Raw genomic sequence first — 12,881 nt, 5'->3', positions numbered from 1 at the left:
TAGCTCTTAAAAGTTACCTTTCCATTTCATTTGTTGTTCTCTTATATTATGTATGACGATCTTCCTCAAAGAAAAATATATACTGCAATTTACATAACAGGAGGGAAGTCAGCTTAGACGACGACGACAGAGAGAGAGAGAGAGAGAGAGAGAGAGTGTGTGTGCGTGTGTGTGTGTGTGTGTGTGTGTGTGTGTGTGTGTGTGTGTGTGTGTGTGTGTGTGTGTGTGTGTGTGTGTGTGTGTTTGGAAGTATTTTTGCTGCAGCCTGTCAAGCACACTGAGACTGGGCATGTAGTAATGGACATATACTGTAGTTTTAAAAGTATTCTTCTGAATGTGATTTTGTAACAAGAATCACCCATAATTGTGATAACAGTTTATTATACAGTATAGTGGATCCTCACTGGATTATATAAAATCAGTTAGCATTCATAACAAAAGGCGAGTGCAGGTTCTCAATGCATGCCAGTACAGTTCATGGAGAATATGCAGTATCTGGATTTAGGGTGATTTCTTTTAGATACATGACACACGGCTTGTAAATACAACTGTTATTTTGAGTTCCTGGAATTATGGTACTATGGCTGAAAAAAATGTACTGCACTGTCTTCTCAGAAAGTAATAACATCAGTGAATACAAGAGAAATGTCACATTATACATGTGTGTGTATTACATCTCAAGTATTTTGTATTGTTTTCATCATGATTAAAAATACTACAGTTTCTTTGTCATTTGGTTATGTTCCACATATGTAAAGAATGGTACTATGAATAATATACATTTGTTTCTTATGTAGCTATGTTCTATATGTGTATTGTTGCAATATTCTCTATACAGTACAGTGCTGTAGCTTTAAGTAGCAGCACTGATACTTCTTTTCCCACCAGGGGGCGCGGTAGCACAGTGGTAGCGCGCTGGACTTGTGATCGGGGGACTGCAAGTTCGAGCCTCGCCCGGGCTGCCGTGCCGGGAGGGGTAGCTCCCTCCTGTAACCCTAGTGGGGCTATATAGTCCAATACAGGGCTTAGCTCGGGGGAACTCCATTTCTCCCATTTTTTCTTTTCCCACCCTTGGATGGGATGAGGTAGAGTCCAGAGAACCTGAGACAACTTGGTAGAAGGAGAAACTAACCCAAGTCTGCCTGCTGAATGAGCCACACTCATTCACTCACCATTCAAGTCCCCAAAATCCTGACTTCAACTCACAGACATAAACATCAAGCCATGCAAATACTGTGACTGTATAACTGTTATGCAAATAAGGAATGGAAAATGGTATGCAGCTCCTGTGTATATAAAACTTGACCACCACCAACACATCCGTGGTTCTGCTATCATAGTTTAGCTCAATTTGACTGATTGAATATAATTAAAATCTGGCAGTGCAACTACCAGGGTCATATGCCACTGGACAACAAGGTAAAAGATGCTGCACATAAAAAGTGCACATTCAAAATAAAGTTACTGTAAAACCCGTTAGCAGGAATAAAACTCTCAAAATAAAAGTATAAAATATCAATTACTTATAACTGTGCAAGGAGGCCCGCCTCCTGAAGAAAACTAAAAACATAAGTAAAATCGCTAGAGGCTCCCCCATGCATTGAGGACAGACAGTAGGCATCATCTGCCCCCTTATGCCTATGGAGGAATCTCTGACGTAGGTCTCCCAGACTTGGTCACTCGACCAGCAAGTGACGGACAGTAAGGGGAACAAGGCAAACATCACAGTACAGCTGAGTCCCACCACTCATCAAGAACCCATGCATAAGCCGAGAGTGCCCAATGTGAAGCCTGGTAAAAGCCACCTATTGCCAAGGCATGGAGGGGAGAACCCTTGGCACTGCCACTCTCCGAAAAATTTCTTTTAGCTTGTTATGAGCAACACCATACCACTGCCTCTGCAAACACACATGAATCACATATCTCATGCAAGGTGTTACATCGGAAGCGGGAACCGGGTAGTCGGTAGGTGGCCGTCGAGAGGATGCAGCTGTAGCTGGAGTATCTGCCCTCTCATTGCCCACCACACCAACATGTGCAGGAACCCAACAGAAATCTACACAATGGCCACAACAGTGAAGAAGAAGAAGCCACTCTACAGGAAAATTGATAAAACCAGTGGATGGGATGCATTAACCGTGGACTGCACAATTACTTTTTTTTTTTTTAACCCACCCCATGGTGTGCAAAAAATGAAGATTTGTTTTTGTTTTTGTTCACTATAAACTTGAAGATAAACATCCAGGGCATCATCTGGTTAAAAAAAAAATACTGTAATCTCTCTCTCCGTCTTTGCGTAAGGCCATGCATGAGTTTACGTACGGGAGCAGCGGATAAAAAAAAAAAAATGTTTATTATAAACATCAAGATAAACATCCAGGGCATCATCTGGTGAAAAGAAAAAAAATCTCTCACTCTGTCTTTGCACAGCGCCATGTGTAAGTTTGCGCAGGGGTGGAGTAGTTAACAATGATGCACAGCCAGCACAGCCTGAGTCGTGGCTCACAACATGACACTACCCAGCCTGAGCTGTGGCTTGCAATCCATGGGTTAAACGACTCCAGTGCAGAGAGAGCACCATGGGAGTCACTAAAAATCACAAAAGCAGATTGGGGGAGAGTAAAAATGATTTGGAGAGCAAATAAAATTGCAGTCAGTTCCACTGTATACAATGAAGCAACACCAGGAAGGCTATCCTCACCTACTGAAGGAAGGGAAGTCAACACCAAAGCCCACTCCAGTATCAATTTTAGATCCATCAGTATAGACAGGGACAGAACCCTCATGAGTGAGGGCATGTTCTAAAAAGAAAGAGAGGGACACTGAGAGAAATAAGCCCTTTTCTTCAACAACGGACCTACAGAATGTTGCATGAGGGAGTAGCCAGAAATCCACCCTTGGGATCCGATGTGGACAGACTGTCAGTCTTCGAACAGAGCAGGCTAACATAACAGACCGGATCCTGTAATCAAAGGGCTTCGGGAAACTAAGACGGGGGTCATAAACAGATAATCATGAATCCTGGGAGACAATAACACAGGAAACAGAGTCTGGAAGGAGGTGAAGACAATACCAACATCATATCATCAATGACTGGCGACGCAAAGCCAAAGGAAGGGCATCAGCATCCACCAACAAACTCGAAATCAAGGATGACCTGAATGCCCCAGTTGCCAATCGTACACCAGTATGATGCACAGAATCTAATACCCGGAGACGGGCATCGGTTGCAGAGTAGACCTCACACCCATATTCGAGTCTGGAAAGGATACGAGATCTATGCAAGAGGAGAAGAGTGTGATGATCAGCACCCTAAGATGTATGTCCCAAAACCCTCAGAAGACTCAAAGCTTTATTATGAGTTGCCTTCACAGAACAAATGTGAGGAACCCAGGTTAGTTGTCTATCAAGAAGAAGACCCAAAAATTGATTCTCTTCTACACAGGATATCCTCCGGCCATAAAGACACAAGTCAGGGTCTGGATGAACCCCCCTAAGACGACAAGAATGCATAGCCACTGTCTTTTGTAAAGAAAAACGGAAGCCATGAGACTCAGCCCACTCAGAAAGTCTATTACGAGCCAGCTGTGGCTTTCTCTCTATCAGAGACATTCTAGGTGCAGTGAAGGAAATTGAGTGGTCATCTTCATATAATGAGCCTCGGACACCATCAGAAAGTACAGTAATCACTCTAATATCCGGACGCCCAATAACTGAACATCCCCACTAACCGAACCTTATCGTCCTGGGATCAACCATTCCCAAAATGGTCCGAAAATCCAAAAAAAATAAAATAAAAATCGATTTTTTTGCTGTCCGTAATTTGAACTTGCCGCGCGCGCCGCGTGAGAGCATTGTTTTGGTCCGTCATTCCTCCGACGTCCGATAGAGCGCCGCTGCATGCTCCCCACTTCCCGCCTGTCTCTCACCGCGACAAGACCTACGCTGTTCGCCATGGCTGCCCACATGCTCGCTTTTGTGGTGGTGCCGTACTTGCTGCAAGGCCTCCTGCTGCTCTCTGCCCTATTCTTAGTGTGTGTGATGATGGCCCCGCCTCCTGAGAAAAGGAAGACAGTGGTGTTGACTCTGGAGAAGAAACGGGAGATATTGGAGAAGGTTGATGCGGGTTGGTCTTCCTCACGCATTCTCCGCGAGTTCAACCTGGCCCGGTCGACTTTGTTCGATATCAAGCGTTCCCGAGACAAGCTCATGCAGTACACGGCTGACTTCTCGTCGAGAAGCAAACGCAACGTGGAGAGGATGGTTATGTTTACCCCCAAGTATGCAGAGATCAACCGCTCCACGTTGATTTGGTATCGACAGCAACGTGCAGCTGGTGTGATGGTACGTGGAACGGAGCTGAAGGCTGCTGCTGAGAAGTTTGCAAGGCTTCACGACGCCCTTGACTTCAAGGCATCCGAGGGTTGGCTCTTTGCGTTCAAGTTACGACATGGCCTTACTAACCGTAAAGCACATGGCGAAGCATTGGACGCTAACGAGGATGGAGTGGACGAGTTTCGGCACAAGGTGAAAGGCTTGATCGACAGGGAGGGCCTCACTCTCGGTCAAGTCTATAACGCTGACGAAACTGGCCTATTCAATCGCTCGGTGCCAACGAACACTCTAGCCGATGAGACGGAGAAGCGTGTACCTGGCTGCAAGCTTTCTAAGGAACGGATATCTGCTTTGTGTTGTGCCAATGCTAACGGCATGCACTGGCTTAAGCCCGTTATTGTTGGCCGTGCAAAGCAGCCTCGGTGCCTTCGTGGGGTGATGGATGTCCTTCCTGTCGTATGGTACCATTCTTTGAAAGCATGGTTCACAGCTGTGATTTTCAAAGACTGGTTTCACCGTCACTTCGTCAAGGAGGTCATCCAGTACCAGACGAAGACACTGGGAATTCCTCGCGACCAGGTAAAGGCTCTCCTTCTCCTCGACAATGCACCTGCCCACCTGTGCGACAAGGACTTGTTTGCTGAAAATGGCCGTATTAGGTGCATGTTTCTGCCACCTAATACGACTGCTCTCATTCAACCAATGGACCAAGGAGTGATCGTGGCAACAAAGCGCCTGTACCGCCGGAAGTTCCTGGACGAGGTGATGGTTGTCCTCGAGGACGAGGACGAGCACAGGGAAGGACGTGACACTCGAGGCAAGCGGACTTTGGAAAACCTTCGCCGCTACAACATCAAGTCTGCGCTGTACAACTGGGCTAGTGCATGGAAGGAAGTCCCTGTGAAAACTCTTGAAAATGGTTGGTCTCGTCTGCTTCTCGGAACAGATGTGGAGTACGATTTCCTAGGGTTTGACGTGGATGACTTCCATGCACGGCTACGTACGCACGACGACGATGTTGATGTGGACGATGTTCGTGAGTGGTTGGATGACGACGAGGGCGATCCTGGATATCAGACGTTGTCTGATATTGAGATCGCGTCTTCGGTTGCTGGTGTCAGTCCCGAACTTGAAGATTCCGACGACGAAGGCGATGATGATGCGGACTCCTCTCAGCAGGACACTACTCCAGCCATCCCCAAGCTGAGCGCACTCCGGGAACATCTAGAGTTCGTCCTAGACTACCTGGAACACCCGGACTACGACAGGGAGATGGGGCCCTTGGGACGCGTGGAGGAAGTGCGTGCTTTCCGGCAGCGCATCATCAATCGCCAGAATCGTCGGTCCTTGCGTCAGTCAACGATTGACAGTTTTTTCAGGCCCGTGACCCCCGCTGTGCCAAGCCCTGGTTCCACTCCGTTGCCTCCCCAAGACAGGCCCTCATGCTCCGAGCCACAGCCCAGCACATCAGCTACAGTGGAGTCACCGCTCGATGTGAGTTTGCGGCTATCTTCAGAGTCTTCTGTAGTCGGTACGCCATCACCACGACCCACCGATGCACCCCTTGGTCGCCTGCCAGTGATACTCTTGGACTCTGACAGTGAATAAACAGCAAGAACTTCTCCACTAGACCACACGGGAATTTTGAGTGTTGTGCAGTGAAAAAAACGGTGTGTTGTGTTGAGGTTTTCAAGTTGGGAGAAAAGACTCAGTAGAAAAGAAATTTAACGTAACTAACCTTCTTTGTTTTGGCTTTGGAAAATTAAAAAAACTTGGGAAAAGTTAATGTGCAACACTTAAAGTAAAATGGAACATTATTTGGACTAAAGTGAACACTGTGAAAAGAACGGACTTCTGTGTGTTAGTGACTAAGTTCAGTGCAAGACTTCAGGAAGAGTGTAGTGCAAGTGCTTCAGGAAATCATTCTTACTGTCAGAGTCCGAGAGGAGGCGGTTATTCATCGAGGTGGCCAGGGACTTGCTGTAAGTAGCCAGAATGTTTCATGTTGTACTATTTTCCATACTATATTTACCAGAATGTTTCATATTGTACTTTTTTCCATACTATACTTACCAGAATGTGTCATACTGTACTTCTTTCCATACTATACTTACCTCATGCATGTGCAGTAGGAATGTGTTTTTCAGAGTTAGGTTCGGTTAGAGTCCATAAGTACCAGAATGTTTATTAATGTATGAACATACTTCTAAACCCACATTTTATGTTTCTTTTGCATTTATTTCAGTCATTTATGTGCCTTATTGGTGTGATTTGGGTGTTAAATAGGTGCTATGCATGTCCGAAGGGAGTTGTATAGGTGTTTCTCTGAGTTAGGGTCCATAAGTACAAGTCCATAAGCTGGGGCCCAATATCCGGACGAAACCAATATCCGAACCTACCGATGGCTCTATTGATCCGGATATTGGAGGGGTTACTGTACACTGATCACACTGTTGATGGCCATCGCAAATAAAGTAACACTGAGGATACTCTCCTGTACCCCATCTTCAAGTGCACGAGCATTAGAAAGCACGCCTCCCACTCAGACCCTTATGAAACGGTTAGATTAAAACTGAATAAAAATAGGCAAGTGCCCATGATGACCAAACTCATGAGGAGAAAGTAAAATGCCATGACGCCAGGCAATGTCGTAAACCTTCTCCAGATCGAAGAAGACCCTGACCTGGTGTTGGTTAGTGGAGAAAGCCTCACAGACAGAAGATTCCAAGGACAGTAGGGCATCAGTGGTAGATTGCATTTTACGAAAACCATACTGGACTGGTGATAAGTAATTGCCCCTCTCTAAGTACCACATCAGCTGGCCATTTACCATCTTCTCCAACACCTTGCAAACACAAGAGGTCAGAGAGATAGGACGATAGTTTGTCGCCTGCAGCTAATCCTCTCTGGGCTTGGGGATGGGGATAACCACAGCAACACCCCAAGAAGATGGAAACTCACTAGTACACCAAATTCTATTATACAGCACCAGTAAAAAGGAAGGGATTCGTCAGACAAATGACGTAAAAAGGTGTATAGAATATTATCACAGCCTGGAGATGAATCATGACACTGTGACAAAGCTGCCCAAAGCTCAGAAACAGAAGAGGGGACATTGTAAGATTCACCCCCCAAGAAGGTGAAACAGAGACCATAAGAATCCAAGCACCGACAGTGATGGCCTGAAGACAATGCAGTGGCCATTTTAGACACACCAGCAAAATGACCAACAATGAGTTTGGCTACAGTGAAGGCATCAGTCACAGTCCCACCTGCATCAGATAAAACAGGAGAGGAGGGGACAGTATACTGTATTTCCCCCAAATTTTCCTCACCCGGTTCCACACTTGAGTAAGGGATGTCCTTGAGCTGAGCAAGAAAACACAGGTCTTCCATGATGCATGTCTGTCTTTCAGTACACGACGTGCATGAGCACACCCTCTGAAAAGCCACCAAACATTGCGAGTCGCAACGATAGTGGCGAAGGTGTGAGAACAAGACATGCTTAGCTTTAACTGCATTGATGCATTCAGGAGTCCACCAGGGAATAGGACGTTTAGGAAATCGACCAGAAATCTGGGGAATAGATATAAGAGCTGCTGAATGCATTACATCAGTTACATACACCACAGCCTCATCAATACTACCAAAATCGTCCACAGTGCAGTCTACAGAACATAACTTCCTAAAGAGTGGCCAGTTTGCCTTATCCAAGGGCTGGCGATGAAGACAACATTGTGGCTCACACTTAGCAGAAGTTAAAATAATCAGGAAGTAGTGACTGCCATGCAAATCTGGCAACACACCCCAACTAAAATCTAAAACTGCAGTAGCTGAAGTTTAGCTCAAAGAATGACCAATTTGGTACCCTGTCCTGTGATCTGAAATAACTTCAGACTTGGTCTTTCAGATCCATCCATCCATCCATCATCCCATCCTATGTTGCCCCATGAGGAGCATAGGTGCCTGGGGCTAGGCAAGTTGGTCCTGACATTTAAGATGAGAGTGATCAGCCTCATTCATCCCTGAGTGGCATTATGTGAGCAATAACCCCAACCAACCCTTGGATAAACCTTCACTGGCTCAATCCCATTGGAGCGCCGGTGCCTGGGGCTAGGCAAGTTGGTCCTGACATTTAAGATGAGAGTGATCAGCCTCATTCATCCCTGAGTGGCATTATGTGAGCAATAACCCCAACCAACCCTTGGATAAACCTTCACTGGCTCAATCCCATTGGAGCGCCGCAATAACCCGTTCAACCACCAGGCACCATAATTTGGTTATGTGGTTACCACCCAGCCTTGTAAATGGTTTCCTGGTGTACAGGAAACCATTCAGCTTGTCACTCAGTGTAGAGTCACCCACAGGCAGAAGGAACAGGAATGAACAGGGATCTGTAGTTTCTTCCCAGATATCATCCTTATTATAATCAGGATTTATCATCAGTTTCCTCCTCCTACATATATTATCCATTTCATGTACCACTCTTTACACCTTCACCATCATCCTAATCCCATATCATTTATGGCTGGAATGGGCAGGATTCAGATACATGAAAGGAATATGCATATTTTGAACTTTCAGCAGTGTCTAGTGAAATGGACCTCACATCCACTCACACATAATTTGACATTCAAAGCACCACCTCACCAACAATGACCTTCTACACATTATGCTCCAGTTGATTAACCCATTCAGTCCAGTCGTATCATTTTCTGCATGAGCCTTCCTTGGGTGCCAATGCCATGGAAAATGGATCAGAAAGTGCATGAATTTCCTATGCTCATCATGGGGCAACACTGGATTAGATGATGGATGAATGAATGAATGAAGTGCATGAATTTCATCCACAGTAGCTACTACTCCATCATTTTGGGGTTCAACCTTGGGGGTGGGGTTGAGAGATAAGAGATAGCCTAACAGGCAGCCTATCCCCCCAAAACTGTGTGAGGTTGCTCCTTTGAGAAAATTCATGGCGTGTTGTTAAAATATAGCTAGCACGGTCTGGAGGCATTGGGAAATGGTAATCACTCCAGGCCTGTGGCAGATGCAGCCAAACCAAGGGTGTGCAGCTCTTGATTTCCCTTTCCTTTGGAGATGTTGGGTTCAGCACTTGGTTTTCCAGAATCTTCTGGATATATATTAAAATAAATCTCTCCATCCCTGTTGGGAGAAGAGGTCTAGTTGCCTGAGTCTGCTCCAGTAATCCAGCTTTTCTGGTAGCTTTAATTTTGAGGTGAAAATCCACTATACTTGTTCGTCTTCAGTTTTAAGAGGAGACCATAGCCAACACAGGTATTCAAGTTTAAACAGGATCAGAGATTCTAGACTGGTATAAGAGCAACTAGACTGGTTCTCTGGAGTGAAATGTTCTCCAAATCCATCCTGTCATTTGTTCTTCTTGTGATGCTCTCATTGTTTTGGGTGAAGGTGAAATGATTGGTAACTTGTATCCTTAGGATGCATAAAGATGTCTTTTCAGCAAATTTCTGTGTTCCAGCAAAGTATGTACATGTTTGGTTTCATTTACCATATTTTATAGTTCAAACTTGTTGAACATCACATTTATGGTGGCCCAGTTGCAGATTTGTTGAGGTCTTGCTGGAGGGTATTGATGTCACTCTGGAAACTAATCCTGTTACTGATCCATGGATCACTAGCAAAAGATGTCATAGATTCTCAGCTATGTTGTCAATAATTGTCGGAAACTGAACTGAGCACTGACCTCCTGCGGTATGCTGCTTTTCACAACTGAGTTGCTGGATCCCTCTTTGTCCCCTACATCCACAATATCCACTGATGACCATGCAGGAATTTGTAGAGCAAAATTTCCAATTTTCTATTCAAGGCCAATGTTCTTCAACTTGTGAATGTGTATACCTCAAACGCTTTTGAGAAATCCTGATATATCACAACTACATTGTATGTTTTTAACATTGTCTAGCATGTTCCTGAAGTGCTGCAATAAATCTGAGATGGCATGATCTCCCTTTTCTGAAGCAATGACATCCTGGGTTTAGCTTGTCCACACTCCCCATGAAATTCATCAGTTATTTTCTGATATCCCTTTCAAATATTTTCATTACCAGCATATGAGAAGTTAACACCACTGGTCTATAGTAAGTCCTGGGCAGTAAAGGAAGTTGATATTCACAATCTCAAATGTACAAAAATGACAGTGATTAGGTGGATGTGCAGTGCATCCTTGAATGTGAGGACTGGGGGAGCTGGATTTATGATGGAAGAGTTTGGAGGAAGGATGGGACTGGAGCGTATTGGTGCCATGATGAAGAGAGGTATTCTGAGATGGTTTGGGCACGTGGAGAGGATGGGGGGTGGCAGTTGGGTGCAGAAAGTGAGACGTGTTAACACTGGGTTGCAAGAGGCAGACCGAAAAAGTCACAGAATGTGACCTCAGAGACAAGGGACTGAATAGGGAGACACCAGAAAGCGATAAGCATGAAAGGCCGCCATTAGGTGACCAAAGCTGATGCATGCAAGCATGTTGGAGCCTTTATAAACAAAATGAACCTCCTTTGAAGATGGGAGATACAATTCCCTCTTTAAGCCTTTCAGCTATCCCTCCCCCCCCAACACCTCCAACTGAAAAGGATGTAGAAAAATTAAACAAGAGAACAGTCCAACTCAGTACAGTATAACCTATACTAGCTCAGCAAAGCCTAGTCTAGCAAGCATATCATAGTCTACTTTGGTATAGAATAGGCTGAGGAAAGAAAAATACAGAAGACAAACAGATAGCAATAAAAAAAGGAAGATGTCAAAGAAGTGAATCAATGTTGGGTGATGGAAGTGGCAAAAGGTGGAGTTCTAAAGGTGTTGACAAGGTTCCTGTCAATTTGTAAAATGCCTGGCTATGAACATTTCTTCAAGTGACGGACAATACGGAAGCACAATAATCTTTTCCCCCCCAATCACTCCTTCTTAGGTTTCTCCATCTCACCCCCCTCCCCCACCCTCCTGTCCTTGCTCTCTCCTCCTCCACCCACACCATTCCCTTATCATTTTATATAAACATTGCTGCATTGCTATGTCTTGCCACATCACATTCCACCTTGTTCAACTGCCTTCGTGTTTCTGGATGTGGTGCTGGTGCAGCTGTTATGGAAATGGTAAAAACTATTTGTTGCTGGAGAACTTGGACAGAGACTTCATTAACCCCTTCAGTACAAAGCTCTTTCCGATTATGAATACAATTATCTGCTGCTAGCTAGAATCAGTTGGGTAACTCTTTCACATCGAGGATGTATTTCTGCAAGTTGGAGAGAAAGAAGAGTTTGTAATTTACTCACGTATTAGTTATTCTGTTACTCCTGAGCGAGTGAATAAATGTGCGACTGGATGATACGAGGTGTCTTCTGTAGGGTTTTTATTGGCTACTGTATTGTAATAATATTTCCTGTAGCATCCAGATGCTTGGGATTTTGTTGTAGCCTGCTGCTGATGAAATGTATGAGTGAGTGCTCAGGATGGAATGGTGTGCTGGTTGTGTACAGTTTGACTATACAGTGAGTCCTCGAAATACGAAAGGGATAGGGACCGAAAAAAAACTTTCGTAATCCGAAATTTCGTATATCAGAACGATTTTCCCCATTGAAATACAGTAATCCCTCTAATATCCGAACGCCCAATATCCGAACATCCCCACTAACCAGACATAATCCTCCTGGGATCCAATATTCCCAAAATGGGCCAAAAACCGCAAAAAATTCGAAAAAAATCTGACTTTTTTCCCTCCCATAATTTGAAATTCCCGCCTGGCGCCGAACAGCTGTTACACCATGGTTCCTTCACCCCTTCCTTCCTCCCCCTCCCCCCTCCCCTGTCAGGTTGCCATTTGGTATTTTTCATTAGCAAGTGTGGGCCAATTTGGTAATGAAAAATTCGTTTGGTAATGAATTAGAATAATGCATTACCAAATGGATTTTTCACATGTATGAGGATACACAGGATGGAGATGGTGGATTGTTTGTTCTCTCTGATTAATCTGCTACCCTACATAGTGTGAAAATAATCAACATGGTGTTAGTTATAAGGAGAGTGATTACATGTATTTCCACTTGTATATATAATTAGTGAAGAATATATGCTAGCTTTACGAATTTGGTAATGAAAAGTTATATTTGACAATGAAAGTTGAGGAGATTGGCAATGTGGCTGTTGCGATCTGGCAACTCTGTTACCCCACCAACATCAACAGTCACAGCTTAACTCGGATGGAGAGCAGATACTCATAACAGTGCAAGCCACAGGTGCTTGTTTTTTGTGAATAAACAGTGAATAAACTGCAATACCTTGCCACTAGAACACACAGGAATTTACAGTGTTGTGCAGTGTTAAGAAATTAGAATTTAGAGTGCAGAGGATTAACTGTGGACTGCAAACTGGCGGTTCAAACCAGTCCAGGAGCAAGGGACTTGTAAGTACCCAGAATGTTTAATATTGTATAAACTTACCTCTAAAACCTCATTTTATGGTTCTTTTGCATTTATTTCAGTCTTTTATGTCCCTTATTGGTGTGATTTGGG

This window comes from Coenobita brevimanus, chromosome 90, assembly GCF_032717465.1.
Source record: "Coenobita brevimanus isolate Jiangsu-jjx chromosome 90, ASM3271746v2, whole genome shotgun sequence".
Lineage (NCBI taxonomy): Eukaryota > Metazoa > Arthropoda > Malacostraca > Decapoda > Coenobitidae > Coenobita > Coenobita brevimanus.
This window is presented reverse-complemented; position numbering follows the sequence as displayed.